Below are 19,654 nucleotides of genomic sequence, written 5' to 3' on the forward strand. Positions count from 1 at the left end.
TATTAATAATCGGCATTTATTCAATACTTACTACAGATTGGCTATTGATATAAATGCTTAACACAAATTATCTCATTTAATTCTACCATACTCCTTTGAGGTAGGAGTGATTATTACCTTTTCTTTACCAATGAGGAAAACGAGACAGAGACCAACTTGCCAAGGTCACAGAATAGAGCCGGGATTTGAATTCTGAGACTTACCTCATAGCTCTTGCATATCACCACCATTCTTAATGTCTTGTTTGAGATGGATGCAGTGGTGCTCTGTGAGTTATGGGCTTAAGCTGGTGGTTCTGAATACTTTTTTAGTCACTGATCTCTTTGAGATAAAGGTGGACTCTCTTTAAAGTGTACATGCCCTGGTTGTTTTTCTAGTTGAGACAGAGACACTGAATGCATAGTGTCAATCTTCTTCCAAGTTTAATTCTAGTTCAAGAGTTTAAATAGCACAAAATAAGTCTCTTTGCTGAAATCTGTTGAACTGTTTATTCCAAGATATAGTTAAGAACTAAAAAATGGATATCTAACAAATGTAGGCACTCTTGGGTTTTGCTAGTCACAAAAAAATAAACACATTGGAAATACTAAAGGCTAGCTCAGTGGAAACTGAGGTTATGAATTCAGGCATAGAATACTGAGTTGATGGCAGGGTTTTTCTGACAAGTACATTAATTGTTAAATTTCTGAACATAAAGAGGAAACAGATACTAACAAATTTCAAGGGTGTTTTTCTGGAGAGCCACAAAGCAACCACACTTTGCCACAGTTCTCAGAATGCTTTTCTTTCTTAGGGCCCTGGGCTCTTACCCTCCCTTCCACATGGGGAGGGTCTGAAACTGAAATTGCACTTGCTTAGAATCCCTCCCTCATACTTTGAAGCTGCAGATATTTTTCAGCTTTGTCTTAAATATCAGCAGGCAAATTTTACTGTTTTGGTATCCATTATTCATTTACTTTTCTTCTGGGTCAGAATACCCCAAATTTCCTTTTGAGAACTATTTCTCTCTGACTCCATTCATGTGGATCCTGGAATGAATGGGACTCCTTTCTTCATAGGCATCATGCATGAGGAAGGCCTGATCAATCAGGAATGATCAGGGGACCCATGATCTATCTGTCCATGTGGATCCAGGGACCTATCCAGGAGACAGTGAGCTCTTCTTGTTATTATTATTTTTTTTTGGGGGGGGTACTAAGGATTGAACCCAGGAGTGCTTAACTGCTGAGCCACATCCCCAGCCTTTTTTATATTTTATTTTGAGACAGGGTCTCTCTGAGTTGCTAAGTGCCTCGCTAAATTGCTGAGATTAGCTTTGTATTCGTGATCTCCTGTCTCAGCCTCTGGAGCTGCTGGGATTACAGGTGTGTACCACTGCACCGGGTTTTTTCTTGCTCTTATCCCATTTTGCAGGTGACAGATGAGAGCTGGTAGGTTGACAAGGAGAGTGAAGCCAGCAAAGGATAGGAGAGAGCGCTGAGGGATAAAAGAACCTGAGTCCTGACAATATCACCTGGGCTCCTAAATAAAGTCAGGCCTGAAACTCTTCCTGGGACTCTTCAGTAGGCCCAAACCAGTTACCTACGACAATTTGAGTTGAGGTTCTGTCACTTGCAACAGGAAGAGTCTTAACTGCTATTGCATCTGACAATCAGTCTATGGGTTTGTGTTATCCATAGTAGCTTGTGCTACTGTTTTTTTTTTTTTTTTCCTTTTTTTAAAAACTACTTTTACTAGGCTGGGGTTGTGGCTCAGGGGTAGAGCGCTTGCCTAACATGTGTGAGGCACTGAGTTGATCCTCAGTACCCCATAAAAATAAAATAAAGGTATTGTGTCCACCTACTTCTTTTTTTTTTTTTTTTTTTTTTTGAATTACAAAGTTTTACTTTTTATTTTTTATTTATTTATTTTTTTTTTTAATTTTTTATTGTGGGTTGTTCAAAACATTACAAATTTCTTGACATATCATATTCCACACTTTGATTCTAGTGGGTTATGAACTCCCACCTTCACCCCATACACAGATTGCAGATTCACATCAGTTACACATCCATTGATTTACAAATTGCCATACTAGTGTCTGTTGTGCTCCGCTGCCTTTCCCATCATCCACCCTCCCCCCTCCCCACCTCTCCCCTCCCCTCCCCTCCTCTCTCTCTACCCCCTCCACTGTATAACCCTGAGGGTCTCCTTCCATTACCGTGCAATTTACCTTCTCTCTCCCTTTCCCTCCCACCTCTCATCCCTGTTAAATGTTAATCTTCTTCTCCTGTTCTTCGTCCCTACTCTGTTCTTAGTTACTTTCCTTATATCAAAGAAGACATTTGGCATTTGTTTTTTAGGGATTGGCTAGCTTCACTTAGCATAATCTGCTCTAATGCCATCCACTTCCCTGTAAATTCTATGATTTTGTCATTTTTTAATGCAGAGTAATACTCCATTGTGTATAAATGCCACATTTTTTTTTATCCATTCGTCTATTGAAGGGCATCTAGGTTGGTTCCACAGTCTTGCTATTGTGAACTGTGCTGCTATGAACATCGATGTAGCAGTGTCCCTGTAGCATGCTCTTTTTAGGTCTTTAGGGAATAGACCAAGAAGGGGAATAGCTGGGTCAAATGGTGGCTCCATTCCCAGCTTTCCAAGAAATCTCCATACTGCTTTCCAAATTGGCTGCACCAATCTGCAGTCCCACCAGCAATGTACAAGTGTACCCTTTTCCCCACATCCTCGCCAGCACTTGTTGTTGTTTGACTTCCTAATGGCTGCCAATCTTACTGGAGTGAGATGGTATCTTAGGGTGGTTTTGATTTGCATTTCTCTGACAGCTAGAGATGTTGAGCATTTTTTCATGTACTTGTTGATTGACTGTATGTCCTCCTCTGTGAAGTGTCTGTTCAGGTCCTTGGCCCATTTGTTGATTGGGTTGTTTGTTCTCTTATTGTCTAATTTTTTGAGTTCTTTGTATACTCTGGATATTAGGGCTCTATCTGAAGTGTGAGGAGTAAAGATTTGTTCCCAGGATGTAGGCTCCCTATTTACCTCTCTTATTGTTTCTTTTGCTGAGAAAAAACTTCTTAGTTTGAGTAAGTCCCATTTGTTGATTCTAGTTATTAACTTTTGTGCTATGGGTGTCCTATTGAGGAATTTGGAGCCCGACCCCACCGACTGTAGATCGTAGCCAACTTTTTCTTCTATCAGACGGCGCGTCTCTGATTTGATATCAAGTTCCTTGATCCATTTTGAATTCACTTTTGTGCATGGCGAGAGAAAGGGATTCAGTTTCATTTTGTTGCATAAGGATTTCCAGTTTTCCCAGCACCATTTGTTGAAGATGCTATCCTTCCTCCATTGCATGCTTTTAGCCCCTTTATCAAATATAAGATAGTTGTAGTTTTGTGGATTGGTTTCTGTGTCCTCTATTCTGTACCATTGGTCCACACGCCTGTTTTGGTACCAGTACCATGCTGTTTTTGTTACTATTGCTCTGTAGTATAGTTTGAAGTCTGGTATCGCTATACCGCCTGATTCACACTTCTTGCTTAGCATTGTTTTTGCTATTCTGGGTCTTTTATTTTTCCATATGAATTTCATGATTGCTTTCTCTATTTCTACAAGAAATGCCATTGGGATTTTGATTGGCATTGCATTAAACCTATAGAGAACTTTTGGTAATATCGCCATTTTGATGATGTTAGTTCTGCCTATCCATGAACAGGGTATATTTTTCCATCTTCTAAGATCTTCTTCTATTTCTCTCTTTAGGGTTCTGTAGTTTTCATTGTATAAGTCTTTCACCTCTTTTGTTAGGTTGATTCCCAAGTATTTTATTTTTTTTGAAGATATTTTGAATGGAGTGGTTGTCCTCATTTCCATTTCAGAGGATTTGTCGCTGATATACAGGAATGCCTTTGATTTATGCGTGTTGATTTTAAATCCTGCCACTTTGCTGAATTCATTTATTAGCTCTAATAGTTTCTTTGTAGAGCCTTTTGGGTCTGCTAGATATAGAATCATATCATCTGCAAATAGTGATAATTTAATTTCTTCTTTTCCTATTTTTATGCCTTTAATTTCTTTCGTCTGTCTAATTGCTCTGGCCAGTGTTTCGAGAACTATGTTGAAGAGAAGTGGAGAGAGAGGGCATCCCTGTCTTGTTCCAGATTTTAGAGGGAATGCCTTCAGTTTTTCTCCATTCAGAATAATGCTAGCCTGAGGCTTAGCATAGATTGCTTTTACAATATTGAGGTATGTTCCTGTTATCCCTAGTTTTTCTAGAGTTTTGAACATAAAGGGATGCTGTACTTTGTCAAATGCTTTTTCCGCATCTATCGAGATGATCATATGGTTCTTATTTTTAAGTCTATTGATGTGGTGAATAACATTTATTGATTTCCGTATATTGAACCAGCCTTGCATCCCAGGGATGAATCCTACTTGATCATGGTGTACAATTTTTTTTATATGTTTTTGTATCCGATTCGCCAGAATTTTATTGAGGATTTTTGCATCTAGGTTCATTAGAGATATTGGTCTGAAGTTTTCTTTCTTTGAAGTGTCTTTGTCTGGTTTAGGTATCAGGGTGATGTTGGCCTCATAGAATGAATTTGGAAGTTCTCCCTCCTTTTCTATTTCCTGAAGTAGCTTGAAAAGTATTGGTATTAGTTCTTCTTTAAAGGTTTTGTAAAATTCTGCTGTATACCCATCGGGACCTGGGCTTTTCTTAGTTGGTAGTCTTTTGATGGTTTCTTCTATCTCCTCAATTGATATTGGTCTGTTTAGGTTTTCTATATCCTCCTGACTCAATCTGGGCAGATCATATGACTTAAGAAATTTATCTATGCCTTCACTATCTTCTAATTTATTGGAGTATAAGGATTCAAAATAGTTTTTGATTATCTTCTGTATTTCTGAAGTGTCTGTTGTGATATTGCCTTTTTCATCCCGTATGCTAGTAATTTGAGTTCTCTCTCTTCTTCTCTTCACTAGCATCGCTAAGGGTCTGTTGATTTTGTTTATTTTTTCAAAGAACCAACTTTTAGTTTTGTCAATTTTTTCAATTGTTTCTTTTGTTTCGATTTCGTTAATTTCAGCTCTGATTTTAATTATTTCTTGCCTTCTACTTCTTTTGCTGTTGTTTTGCTCTTCTTTTTCAAGGATTTTGAGATGAAGTATGAGATCATTTATTTGTTGGTTTTTTCTTTTTTTAAGGAATGAACTCCAAGCAATGAATTTTCCTCTTAGAACTGCTTTCAATGTGTCCCATAGATTCCGATATGTTGTGTCTGTGTTTTCATTTATCTCTAAGAATTTTTTAATTTCCTCCTTGATGTCTTCTATAACCCATTGATCATTCAGTAACCTATTGTTCATTCTCCAATTGATGTATGCTTTTTCCTTCCTTCTTTTATCGTTGATTTTCAGTTTCATTCCATTATGATCAGATAAGATGCATGGTAATATCTCTACTCCTTTATATTGTCTAAGAGTTGCCCTGTGACATAATATATGATCTATTTTTGAGAAGGATCCATGTGCTGCTGAGAAAAAAGTGTAACTGCTTGATGTTGGGTGGTATACTCTATATATGTCAATTAGGTCTAGGTTATTAATAGTGTTATTGAGTTCTATAGTTTCCTTATTCAACTTTTGTTTGGAAGATCTGTCCAGTGGCGAGAGAGGTGTGTTGAAGTCTCCCATGATTATGGTGTGGTGGTCTATTAGACTCTTGAACTTGAGAAGAGTTTGTTTGACGAACATAGCTGCACCATTGTTTGGGGCATAAATATTTATGATTGTTATGTCTTGTTGGTGTATGGTTCCCTTAAGCAGTATGTAGTGTCCCTCTTTATCTCTTTTGATTAACTTTGGCTTGAAATCTATTTTATTTGATATGAGTATGGACACGCCTGCTTGTTTCCGAAGTCCATATGAGTGATATGATTTTTCCCAACCTTTCACCTTCAGCCTATGTATGTCTTTTCCTATCAAATGCGTCTCCTGTAGGCAGCATATTGTTGGGTCTTGTTTTGTGATCCATTCTACTAGCCTGTGTCTCTTAATTGGTGAGTTTAAGCCATTAACATTTAGGGTTATTATTGAGATATGGGTTGTTCTTCCAGCCATATTTGTTTATTTCTGTTACTAAACATTGTTTGTTTTCCTCTTTGATTGTTTCCCCCCCCCCCTTTACTGTCCTACCTCCCACTGTTGGTTTTCATTGTTATTTTCCATTTCCTCTTCCTGTAATACTTTGGCTAGGATGTTTTGAAGAGATGGTTTTCTAGCTGCGAATTCTTTAAACTTTTGTTTATCGTGGAAGGTTTTAATTTCATTCTCCATCCTGAAGCTTAATTTCGCTGGATACACAATTCTTGGTTGGAACCCATTATCTTTCAGTGTTTGAAATATGTTATTCCAGGATCTTCTAGCTTTCAGAGTCTGTGTTGAAAGATCAGCTGTTATCCTGATTGGCTTGCCCCTAAATGTAATCTGCTTCCTTTCTCTTGTAGCTTTTAAAATTCTCTCCTTATTCTGTATGTTGGGCATCTTTATTATAATGTGTCTAGGTGTGGATCTCTTATGATTTTGCACATTCGGCGTCCTGTAGGCTTCTAGGATTTGGGATTCTGTCTCATTCTTCAAGTCTGGGAAGTTTTCTTGTATTATTTCATTGAATAGACTGCTCATTCCTTTGGTTTGGAGCTCTGTACCTTCCTGCATCCCAATGACTCTTAAGTTTGGTCTCTTAATGTTATCCCATATTTCTTGGATGTTCTGCTCATGGTTTCTTAACAGTCTTGCTGAGCTGTCTATGTTCTTTTCCAGTTGAAATACTTTGTCTTCATTGTCTGATGTTCTATCTTCTAAGTGTTCTACTCTGTTGGTAGTATTCTCCATTGAGTTTTTAAGTTGGTTTATTGCTTCCTGCATTTCTAGGATTTCTGATTGCTTGTTTTTTATAACCTCTATCTCCCTGTATAGTTGATCCTTTGCTTCCTGGATTTGTTTGCGTAATTCGTTGTCGAAGTGATCTTTCATTGTCTGATTTTGCTGTTTAATGTCTTCCTTGATACTCCAGATCATCTGAAGCATGTATATCCTGAATTCTTTATCTGACATTCCATCTGCTGCAGCTGTTACCTCTTCTAAAGTTGCGTTGACCTGCATTGCTTGTGGTCCTTTCTTTCCTTGTCTTTTCATACTGCTTGCGTATCTTTCCTGCAGGTGCGGGCGGCGGCTCTGCTCTCTCCTTATTCCAATTGGGGTGTCGTGGCTACCACGCCGGCAGGTCACTGGGCCTGTTCTGGGAGCTGGTGGCGGCTCTGTTCTGCCCCTACTCCAATTGGGGTGACGTGTCTGTCGTACCAGCAGGCCACTGGGCCTGTCCTGCTGGTCGGTCGCAGATCTGCCCACCTTTCGGGCACGAGTGGAGGCTCTGCTTTGCCCCTACTCCAATTGGGGTGTCGTGACTACCCCGCCTGCAGGATGCTGGGTCTGTTCCTGGCAAGGGAGGCGACTCTGCTCTATCACTACTCCAATTAGGGTGGTGTTTGTACCCCGCCGGCAGGCTCCTGGGCCTGATCCGCCGGTCTGTTGTAGGTCTGCCTACCTTGAAGGCGCGGGCGGCGGATCTGCCCTGCCCCTCCTACCACGCCTGCGGACCCCTGGGCCTGATCTGCAGGTTGATCACTGGTCTGCTCACCCTGCGGGCACGGGTGGCGGTTCCGCTCCACCCCCACTCCAATTGGGGTCACGTGACCACCACACCGGCAGGGCCTGATCCGGGCGTGGGATAAGGATCTGCTCTGCCCCTACTCGAGTTGGGGTGACGTGTGTACCACACTGGCAGGCCACTGGGCCTGACCCGCCAGGCTGTCACAGGTCTGTTCACCTTGCAAGCGCGAAGGGCGGCTCTGCCCTGCCCCTCCTACCACGCCCATGTACTACTGGGTCGTGGGTCTGCCCACCTGGCGGGTGTGGGTGGCGGCTCCGCTCCGCCCCCTCTCCAATTGGGGTCACGCGGTCACCACGCTGGCGAGCCGCTGGGCCTGCTCCGGGGGCTGGCGGCGGCCCGGCTCCTTCCCTCTGGCTCGAGGACAAATTGAGGAGACTCGGGTGACTGAGCCTCACCCCCCTTACCAGGAGACCAACTGCTTATGTCACCGCTGGTATTGATGAAGATCTCTCCTCCACCGCTTTCTGCTGACATCAGATCTCTGCCATGTTGGTATCCTATGCGAATGGCAGCATTTCGTTCCCCTTGCCAGGCAACCCAAGCAATGGGTGAGTCCTGACCTGCCCTCAGCAGGACCCGGACCGAGACACAGTTTCCGCGGGCTCCTAGCCCCGGTCCAGGGAAGTTCTGGGAGCCGGAACTCGGCCGCTCCGTGCTCGGTGTAAGCTCCTATAAGTGTAGGCTCCAAGAAGCAGCCCCCGCGGGCTCAGTTCCGGGAGCCGGAATTCGGCCGCTTAGTGTTTGGTGTATGCTCTGATAGTAGCAGGGTCCAAGAAGCAGCCTCCGCGGGCTCCGCAGCCCTGAGCCAGGGCGGTTCCGGGACGGTTCCGGGAGCCGGAACTCGGCCGCTCTGTGCTCGGTGTAAGCTCCTATAAGTGTAAGCTCCAAGAAGCAGTCCCCGCGGGCTCAGTTCCGGGAGCTGGAATTCGGCTTCTTGGTGTTTCGTGTTTGCTCTGATATTAGCAGGGTCCAAGAAGCAGCTTCCGCAGGCTCCGCAGCCCGGAGCCAGGGCGGTTCCGGGACGGTTCCGGGAGCCGGGACTCGGCCGCCCCGCGCTCCGTGTTCACTCCGATAAGATCAGATTTTAAGAAGCCCCCAGGCGCTGAACCCTAGCAATCTGTCTGCAAGCCGCAGGCGAATTGCAGCCTGAAATTACCTGTTCTATGGCTGAATGAGCTGCGGTCAGTCAAAAACAGGTGTGGTGACGTCAGTTTACCAACATGGTGGCTGCTGGCCTCCTCTGTGGTCTGACCGGTGTGGAGAACCGAGATGGACTGCTTCCTTCCCCGTCTCGAACCCAGAATCTCCACCTACTTCTTAAAAAATATATATTAAAATTTTTTTACTTATTTTTTTCTTAAAAAAGATACTAAACCTTTGTGGTTTTAGAGACCTTCCAGAGACCTTTATGAATCATTAATTAATTAATTGACATTATAACATATAATTCCTTCCCAAGTGCATATGAGAGTGAATATGGCCATAGCAACAAGTCAAGGGCAAATGTCTGTAGTGAGATGTGAATGTTGGGGGTCATGCACTAGATACTTGGGGCACAGGATTATGAAAATAATGTTTTAGCAAAATTTTGTACTATTACATGATGTGGATTTAATGATCATTAAATAGTAGACTAACCCCTGAGTGTGAAATCCCCAGTGCCAAGGATTAACTACCTTTCATTATTTCATCATTAGTCCTATTGCAGTTTATTTCCTTTCCCTGGCATTTCATCAAGTCAGATTTTTTGAAAGCTTTCATATCTAATATCCATGCTCCTGAGTGAATTATGGTTCCAATATATTTGATCACTAAAGCAAAATGAAAATTTTGGAAATCTTCTAGTTATTTGTTTATTTTAAAACAAAATTTGATCTTTCCCTAAGATTCTTAGTTTACTGACATTTACATTTTAGATTTTCTGTACTCATAGATATAGAAAAACAGCAATGTTTAAAGAAATTTCACTTTAAGAGAGGCTGGTATTTAAGAAGTAAGATTTATGAAATGGCTATTTGAGGGAAAGATTATTTGCATTTAAAATATTTTTTCACTTCAAACAAAGCTTCCTTTATATTTCTTATTAATATTCTCCTTAGTGAGTGAACTATTTGACTTAATATGTAAAATTGTACTTAGAATTCTAAGTAAAATGTGGAAGCCAAGGAAAGATAAGTATTTTATCCCGTTAGCAGTTGTCTGGTTAGTGGTAGTTAGTAATAGCTTTTAGATTATGTAACTCTTCCCTTTTGGTTCCTTTTCTCTGAGAGGATGATAGGGTTCTGATATGGTTTGAGTGTGTTCCTGAAGGTTTGTGTGCTGGGAGCTTGTCCCCAGTGTATTGATGTAAAAGGTAATGGAACTTTAAAGAGTGGGGCCTAGTGGAAGGTGATTAGGTCATTGGGACAATGTCCTCAGAAAGGATTAACATTGTTCTCAAGGAGTCAGTTCTTAGAACTTATTTGTTATAAAAAGAGCTAAACTGGCCCTTCCTGTGGCTCTGGATTCCTGTCTCACTATATGATCTCTGCCTCTCATATGTGCTCCCACCTTGATGTGATCTACCATGTTGTGAGGTAATCAAGAGAGTCCTCACCAGAGGCTGAACAAATGAAGCAGCTCAGTCTTGGACTTTCGGCCTCCAAAACTGTGAGCAAATAAACCTTTTTTCTGTATACACTTCCCAGCCTCAGTTATTTTATTTTAGTGATGGAACACTGACTAACACAGATGGTTACTATCCCTGCTTGTCCCCTTTGCCTGGTGCCTGCCTAAAGGTGAAGTATTTTACTCTACCCTATTTTCAGACTTGCTCATATGATTTGCTTGAGCCAGTGGAAGAGCCAGTATGCCAATTCTGAGAAGAAGTTGATTCAAGTTGAATTAAAAAATGTTTTCAACTATTCCTGCTTTAATAATTGTAGATCAGGAATTTCATCTAGCATTTAGAGGGTGGTGGTAGCAAAAGATGACTCAGAAGTCCAGTTTTGTGTGACAGAGCTGAGCCCTGAGATGGTTTCTGTAGCCTCTACAAATGATTCTGTGAACTGTTACTATCCTTTAATAAATCAATTTTTTTTGCTTAAACTAACTGATGAGAATTCTGTTTTTAAATGAGAATATATTCTCTCTTCTGTATACCCATATTTTCAAAAACACTTTTTTATGATGTTGGCTTTCATGCTTTCTAATGAATGAGAAATAGTCATACTTGGCATTATATATGATATGTGTAACAGTTTATGTGATTTCCCTCACCTCTCCATAGCAATCAAGTTGACAAAGGTTTAAAAGAGGGCTGGGGATGTAGCTCAGTGATAGAGTGTTTACGTAGCATGTGCACAGCCCTGGGTTTAGTCCCTAGTATCGTAGAGAAAAAAAGTTATAAAGATACTCAGGATAGGCAAGGGTAGGAAGAACTAAGAACTCTCATGGGAATCAAAATTGGTTTAAGCTTTTTTTTTTTTCGGGAGGGGGGTTATGGGGATTGAACTCAGGGGCACTCAACCCCTGATCCACATTCCCATCCCTATTTTGTATTTTGTTTAGAGACAGGGTCTCACTGAGTTGCTTAGTGCCTTGCCCTTGTTGAGGCTGGCTTTGAACTCGTGATCCTCCCATCTCAGCCTCCCGAGCTTCTGTGATTACAGGAGTGTGCCACCACACCCGGCTGGTTTACAATTGTTTTGTATGAAACAAGTACAGTTTTAAACAGCTATTGGGTTCTGCATATCATTTATTTCATTCATCAATTCTATAAACAGAATTTATTCCAAGGAGATATCAGAGATGTATGTAAAGACATGCGAAAGGATGTTCATCACAGTAATAATATTTAGAAAGAAAGTTATTATTATTATTTTTTTGTACTGGGGATTGAACCACAGGTGCTTAACCATTGAGCTATGTCCCCAGCCCTTTTTATTTTTTTATTTGGAGACAAGGTCTTGCTAAGTTGCTGAGGCTAGCTTTGAATTTGGCATTTCTTCTACCTCAGCCTCCTGAGTCACCAGGATTGTATCACCATGCCTGGCCAAAAAGAAAATTATTTAAAAACATTTATGAAGAAAATTTACAGCAAATACAGACCTGATTGCATAAGCTGTGGTATATCCATTAAGGTGTTATATCCAGAGGCCTGACTCCAGGATCTGGCCACTTACCCCAGAAACCAAACAGGAAAGATAATGGTGAACAGCAGCAAAGGGACGTTGATCACTGTGACCGTATTGGGATGGCAAAGTGAGATCAATCATCTCAGTCCTGCCTTGTGGTGCTGACATGAGCTTTCGGATTAAGTAGAAGAACTGGGGCAGGGGCAAGAGGTATATGCACAATTAAACAGTCTTGTTCAAAGTGTGGTCTGGTTGATAATCATCTCAGTTCTGGTTCTGTGAAGTGGCTCTGGAAAATTCCTTATCACTTCAGGGGCAATCTCCATTTGCTACTTAGGATATTTATCTATGCACCCTGTCATCCTGGAACAGGGCAATTGGTTCCCATGAGAGTATTATTCCTGTTTAGGGGAGTAGTGTCATTGTAGGGGATGCTGTGCCTACTAGGCGATGCTGTTTCTGGAAGTTGTAGAGCAATGACTGGAGACTTCTAGGTGATGCTTCAGAGGTCTTAGGAGGTTGTAAAAAAGTCCTTGCAAATTTTGCCTCAGTCTTGAAGAAGGATGAGATAGGTTAGGTAACTTAGGGCTAATAAACCTTGTCTTTCCAGTTTTTATATGATCGCTCCTTAAATGATTAACATGCCTATGTGCAAAGCTGAGCAGGAATCTGAAGACACATACAAAAAAAGGCAGAGATACCAAGCTTTATCTTGCTTTTAGTCACCTGTCAGGCATCTGCAGGCCTAAGTGAAGAGTCATCACTTTTAGGAAAGGCAGCTTCTAATTCTTTGTTATTACTGGAATTCTATACAGCCATTAAAAGGAAGATTGTTGAAGGATTTTTATCAGTATAAAAATACTCATGGTAATAGTGAAGCAAATATGGATACAAAAATACATAATTTTTGGCTTATGTTCTGATGTTTAAGGAACTTGGGTATTATCCTTTTATCAATAAAAATGTGGGACAAACTGAAAATCAATAATTCTTAGATTCATCAGTGAATTTAGGTTATAGGGCAAACTACTGTCCATAGAAATAGGGAGACACGTGAAGACTGAGAACTACAGATTACCAGAGCAGTAGCCCAAGAGCAGAAGTCTGCCTCCAAAGCCAGCATCTGGGTAAGAAAACCTAAGCGGCAATTGACAAATTTCTAGAGGTTTGGTTTGGACAAGTTTGAAAGTGAAAAACTCCAGTTTGTGGGGGTCCTCACTCTTAATAAGTTTTACTTCTGGGAACCTCACTAGGTTCTTAGGTATAGATCAGAGGAAAATACCCTTGGGCTTCAGCAGGAGAAGGGGAAACTAACCATTTGACATGTGCCCAGAGACTTCTGTTCTCCTTAACCGGAGGCCTTCCTGAAACCACCGTCAGGGGAAACTGTCTTACCAGTGCATAACCGCCTTGGTGAAAACCAGATCCTAGCTGACGTGGTGGAAGGAAAATACCCCTCTCCACGTGCTCTAGTCTTTCTGTCTCATGTGTGTGTATGTTGGGGTCAGCTCTGAAAGACACTGGAGAGTGCACAGCTGAGGAGGTCAGGCTCAGAGAATGAGACCTAATCATAGGACTACAGAATGTGCTCCCATTCCCCACAACTTTTTATCTCACCTGCCTTGCAAGAAACGTTTAAAGAAATGCTTCATTAAGAGAAAAATGACATAGGTCAGAAACTTGGGCCTGCACAAGGAAAGGAAGAGAGCTAGAGAAGGAATAAAGATACAATAAAAAATGTTCTTAATTGGTTTAACTGATGACAGTTTGTTCAAAATAATAAAAGCAACAATGTATTTATGGCTTATAAATAAGTGAAATGATCAGTGTTAATGTTATAGAAAGGAAGAATTGAAAATACTCTTGTTGTAAGGTACTTCCATTACCAGTGAAGCAGTAGAGTGTTATTTTAAAGTGGACTTGTATTTGTTATAAGTGAATATTTCAAGTGCTAGGGCAAAACTATAATACACAAATTAAAAAATGAAGTATAATTGATATTTTAGATAGCAGATAAAATGAATTCTCATAAGATGCTCAGTTAAAACCAGAGAGGGTGTAAAAAGTGGAAGACAACAAAAAGCCAGCCAAACAAAAAATAATGATAATGAATGGAAAACTATAAAAAAATATGGTGGATATTAATTAATAATCACTTTAAATGTCAATGTTCTAAATACACCAATTCAAAGACAAAGACTGAGTGGGTTAAAAAAACAAGACCATGTTTCCCACAAGAAACTTACCTTAAATATAAACACATAAATATATTTAAAAAGTAAAGATTTGGGGAAAGATATACCATGTTAACACTAATCAAAGGAAAGTTGGAGAAGTTCTATTAATTTCAGAGAGTAAACTTTAGAGCAAACAACATTATTAGTGATAAAGAGGAGCATTACATAATAGTAAATAGCCCATTCTCCAAGAAGGTGTAACAATACTTAATGTGTAGTCAACTCTCCAAGAAGATCTATATCTATATCTATATCTATATCTATATCTGCCTGAAAACAGAGCCCCAAACTGAATGAACTGCAAGGAGAAGTAGATGAATCCACTATGGTAGTTGGAGACTTCAGAACATCTACATGAAGAATAGACAGATCACCGGGCGCCGTGATTACATGCCTGTAATCCTAGCAGTTTGGGAGGCTGAGGCAGGAGTTCAAAGCCAGCCTTAGTGAAAGTGAGGTGCTAAGCAACTCAGTGAGACCCTGTTTCTAAATAAAATACAAAATAGGAGTGGGGATGAGGCTCGAGTTCAATCCCTGGTACAAAAAAAGAAGGAGAAGGAGAAAGGAGAAGGAGAAAGGAGGAGGAGAGAGGAGGAGGAGAGAGGAGGAGGAGGAGGAGGAGGAGGAGGAGGAGGAGGAGGAGGGGGAGGAGGAGGAGGAAGAAGAAGAAGAAGAAGAAGAAGAAACAAATCCAGCAGGCCAGCAGGCAAAACGTCAGTAGGGACACAGTTGAATTCATCCTAATCAACTAAATCTAATTAATGTTTATAGAATATTGCATCTAACAACAGCAGAATGTACTTTTTTCTCAAGCTTACATGGAATATTCACCTTGACGGGCTACATTTTGGGCCACAAAACACACCTTAACAAACTTAAAAGAACAGAAATCATATGTGTGGTCTCAGACCACAATGGAATTCTTTAATTCCCCAAACAGAAAGATAGCTGGAAAATCCCAAAGTACTTGAAAATTAATACAGTTCTAAATAACACATTAGTCAAAGAAGGAGTCTTCAGAGAAAGAAAGAATATTTTGGACTAAACAAAAACAAACATATGATTTGTAGAATGCAGTGAGAGCCATGCTTAGAAATATACAGGCTTGAACGTGTATATTAAAAAAGAATGCCAATCCAGAAAAAGGCAGAGGACAAAGGAAAACAGACCAGCATGTCTCATAAACATGGATGCAAAAATCCTGAATGAAATATTAGCAAATTAAATCTGTCAGTGCATAAAAATAACTATAGTATGGTCAAGAGAATTTATTCTAGGTATGCAAGGCTGGTTCAACATTTGAAAATTGATTAATATAATCTATCACCTCAACAGGCTAAAGAAGAAAAATCATATGATCATATAAATAGATGCAGAGAAAACACTTGATAAAATAGTACATTGAGAATGATTTTTTGCAGTTTATAAATATCTATTTTTATATCTAGCTATTCCAAATCTATACAGAAAAGTGCTGGCAGATGAGTTCTATTTTTTTTCTTCTTGCTTCTCTGAGTTTTCTAAGTATTCTATAAAATTTTCTAAAAAAAAAGCATGCAAATGCTTTTTTAAAAAATGACTTTAAAAATCCTTTATTGGTTTGGCGAGGGTCTACCGACAGGAGCAGTAACGCCACAGGTAAGTCAGGCTCACCGCTGCATGCTATAATCCCAGCTACTCGGGAAGCTGAGGCAGGAGGATCCCTTGAGCCCAGGGGTTCTAGGCCAGTCTGGGCAATAAAATGAGATCTTTTACTCTTTTTTTTTTTTTTTTTGGTGATATTGGGAATGAACCCAGGACCACTTTACTTTTGAGCTACATCTCCAGCCCTTTTTATTTTTTATTTTGAGACAAGTTGTTGCTGAGTTGCTGGGACTGACCTCAAATTTGTAATCTTGCCTCAGCCTCCCAAGTCACTGGGATTATAGGCATGTACTACTACACCTAGCTAGAAAGACCATATCTTTAAAAAAAACAAACATAAGAAATAGCTAAAGAGGGTAAATCCACAAGTTTTCTAGTGTCCTGTTGAGGGGACACTAGTAGAGTGTCCAGGTGGCCCTGACCTAGTAGAGTGTTCAGGTGGCTTGATATTTCCATTGTGCGGGCAAAATTCAGAAGACAGAACAACGCAGAAACCTGTCCCCACATCATCCCCATTGACCCATTTTGTATAAACTCTGATAATTGCTGATATCAATGGTAAAAGCAGTTTTTCTTAAGATCTAAGTAAGTTTTTCATCATCCTAAGTAAGTGAACCTATAGAATAAGTTGGTTATACATGTGTGCACATGAGCACACACACAAGCACACACACGTGCGTGCACACACACATACACACACACACATAAAGTTTATATTGCCAAAAGTTCAAAGTTTAGATATTTATAGTATCAATTCTGACTAATCTAGTTTTTTTTTCAGATTTCCACACAGCCTGTACATATAACTTATGATTTCCTATGGCCTTAATCAATTTTGCTGTTCTGCTGACCTGCCTTCTTCCTTTCAGCCCGCTGAGTTGGTTCCAGGGGTTCTGATTTTCTTTGCAGAACTATCCTGGTGCTATTACAGAATCTTGCATTCTGCCTGAAATTCCTGCTTCCTCTCTGTCCTATTTTTTTCTTCCTTATGTCGTGAATGTTTTTCATCTCATTATTTTGCTTCTTGACTCTGTTCCTAGGACTTCACTAATTCTGGGGTGGTGATTTACTCTCCCTCCTGCCCCAACTTGGCTCAAATTTGAGCTCTGCCTCCATCAAATTCTTCCATAGCTGGCTTTGTAACCTTGGCAAAGTCATGGTCCTATAGTGTACCTGTGCCTCTTTTTGGCATGTGCCCTTAGGATCAAAACAATGATCTAGCTGACGGAGGAGATGGCCTTAGCTACTTAGGATGTCATGAAAGGATGGAAAATTTAAAGCAATGAGGAGAGAACCCTGGAAAAATTATCATTTTTTTTTCTACTGAAAAAACTCTTCACTGTTGAAAAGAGCGAGGGAAAAATACACAGTTCAATGCACTTAGAAGCAGAATTATCTCTAAGGAGAGTACTTTTAATTTTGGATGTCAGAGGCTGTTTTATAGATTATGTGCCTTTGAATGAATTTATTCCTTTGGAACTTAGGGAGGTCTCCTTGCATGGAGAATTAATCATACAATGTATGAATTGATTACCTTTATTGTCTTAATATGGGAATTGTTTTTAGACAGTTAAATAATACGTGCTCATTATAGAAAACCTAGAAAACATAAAAACCTTTAAAGAGAAAATAACCTAGAAAAAATCCTAACATTTTGTTGTATTTTCCTGTTTATTTTTCTTTACAAAATTTGGATCACATTTCATTCACAGTTTTATATCCTTCTTTTCATATTTACCTGTATGTGCTGAGTGTTTATACACATATATGTGTATATATGCAATAGATAAATATTGTATATATGTATTTTTAAAGTTTTTCTTTTGAGATGGGGTCTTGTTAAGTTGCTTAGGTTAATCCCAAACTCACAGTCTTCCTGCCTTAATCTCCCAAGTAGCTGGGACTACAGGCATGTGCCACTGTGCCTGGCTTTGTTTTTACTATATTCTTAATCATTCCTCCAAGATGATATTTTTAATGACTGCTTATAATTCCATTGAATGACTATATTATGATTTATTCAGCTAACCGCTGTTGTTGGATATTTGTGAATCCTATTGCAAATAACACTTCACTATAAATATTTGATCCTCCATTTTTGAGTACTTATCCAATTACACTCTTAAAATAGGTTCCTTTTCTGCACTTTATACTTCCAAGTTCCCCTAGTGTGCCTGAGTCCTGGCTGATATTTAGGCAGCATCATCAAGGTCAACTTCAATGGGGCTAAATGATAATGATGCTTCAAGTGGAGGATTTGCTATGACAGGACTGCTTCTATTACCTTCTGGTACCAGTGATACCTATGAAATGGTAAACTTGACCAAAGGCAGCTTCTGGTGTGTTATAAATGAGTTACTATCTATGCCTAGGTCAGCTGTTGTAGGCTGCAACCATGGTATACCCCTAAAGTGATGCCCTAGGTTGTACTCCAGGGCTTGCACCTGCCTTCATTGACAAACAATTTCTTTTTTCTAGTGGGGTGCTTCTAAGTAAGGCCAGCATCTGCAGGAATGGTGGAGAAAGAGAAATACCCCTAACCAACATTCTCCTTAGTAAGAATGGCCCTCCCTGCCAAGCTGAGTCTGGGGTTGGCTGGGTGAGAGCTGTTGTGGTGAGCCAGGATGTGTTTGTGGGTGTGTGCATGTGTGTGTGAAAGAGGGTAGATAAATCGAGTCTTCTGCCAGTGAGATTGTCAGATACCCTCCAAGGACTACACAATTTTCTGTCTTTTCCTGGATGATTCCATTTTCATTTTAGCCAGTTCAGGTTACCATAATGAAATACCACATGGAATGAGTGCCTTAAACCACGGATGATTATTTTTTCACAGTTCTGGAGGCTAGAAGGCAGAGATAAAAGTGCCAGAGGCTTTGGTTTCTGGTGAGGACTCTCCCTGGCTCACAGACTGTTGCCTTCTTGATGGATCCAACACGGCCTTTCCTCTGTGCTCATGTGGAATGAGACAAAAGACTAGGAGAAAAAGAGAGATTATTTCCTCCTCTTCACTCTAAGATCACCACACCTGTTGGATCAGTGACTCACTCTTATGGCCTCATTTAATCTTAGTTACCTCTTAAAGACTCTACCTCTAAATGCAGTAAGATTGAGGGTTAGGCTGTAACTTATGGATTTTGGTGGGACATAAACATTTGATTTGTAACATTCTTATATTCTGATTTATTTTTTCCCATAGGATGTATCATCTTTTAAAATATTAGGTGAGCTGGGCACAGTGGCACACACCATAATTCCAGCAACTTGGGAGGCTGAGGCAGGAAGATTGTAAGTTCAGAGCCAGACTCAGCAACTTAGTGAGACACTGTTTCTAAATAAAATATAAAAAAGGGCTGAGGGTGTGGCTCAGTTGTTAAATGCTCCCAAGTTCAATCTTCAGTATCCCCCAGAAGTTAAATATTAGGTGATTTTTTATTTATGAAGTTGGTTATTACTTACCTCCCACTGCTAGAGTATAAGCTCTATGAGGGTAGGAGTCTTTGTTTTTTATGAATGTGTCCAAGAGCCAAGAAGAGTAGAATGAATGAATGAGGTCAGCAACCATGACGGTCAAGGCAAGGAAAAAAAAAGTGGGGAGAAGGGAGAGAATTAACTGCCACAGTCAAATATGGAAAACTTCAAGAAGTATTGAATATCTAGGAAGGGGAATGGAGAGCTATCTGTGTTAGCTGGCTTTCCATTGCTGTGACAATGTACAGCTTATAAGGAGGAAATCAGTATTTCAGTTCATGCTGGCTGGATCTATTGCTTTGGGCCTGTGGTAAGGAAGAACATTGTGGCAGGAAGCACATGATTAAACAAAGTTGCTAACCTCATGGTGTTCAGGAAGGAGAGAGAGAGAGAAAGAGGTGGGTGGGGAGGGAAAAGGAGGGATAGAGAGAAGAAAGAGTAAGGAGACTGGG

The sequence above is a fragment of the Marmota monax genome, unplaced genomic scaffold, assembly GCF_021218885.2.
Source record: "Marmota monax isolate L192 unplaced genomic scaffold, Marmota_monax_Labrador192_F-V1.1 WCK01_AAM20220418_F8-fsc00122, whole genome shotgun sequence".
Lineage (NCBI taxonomy): Eukaryota > Metazoa > Chordata > Mammalia > Rodentia > Sciuridae > Marmota > Marmota monax.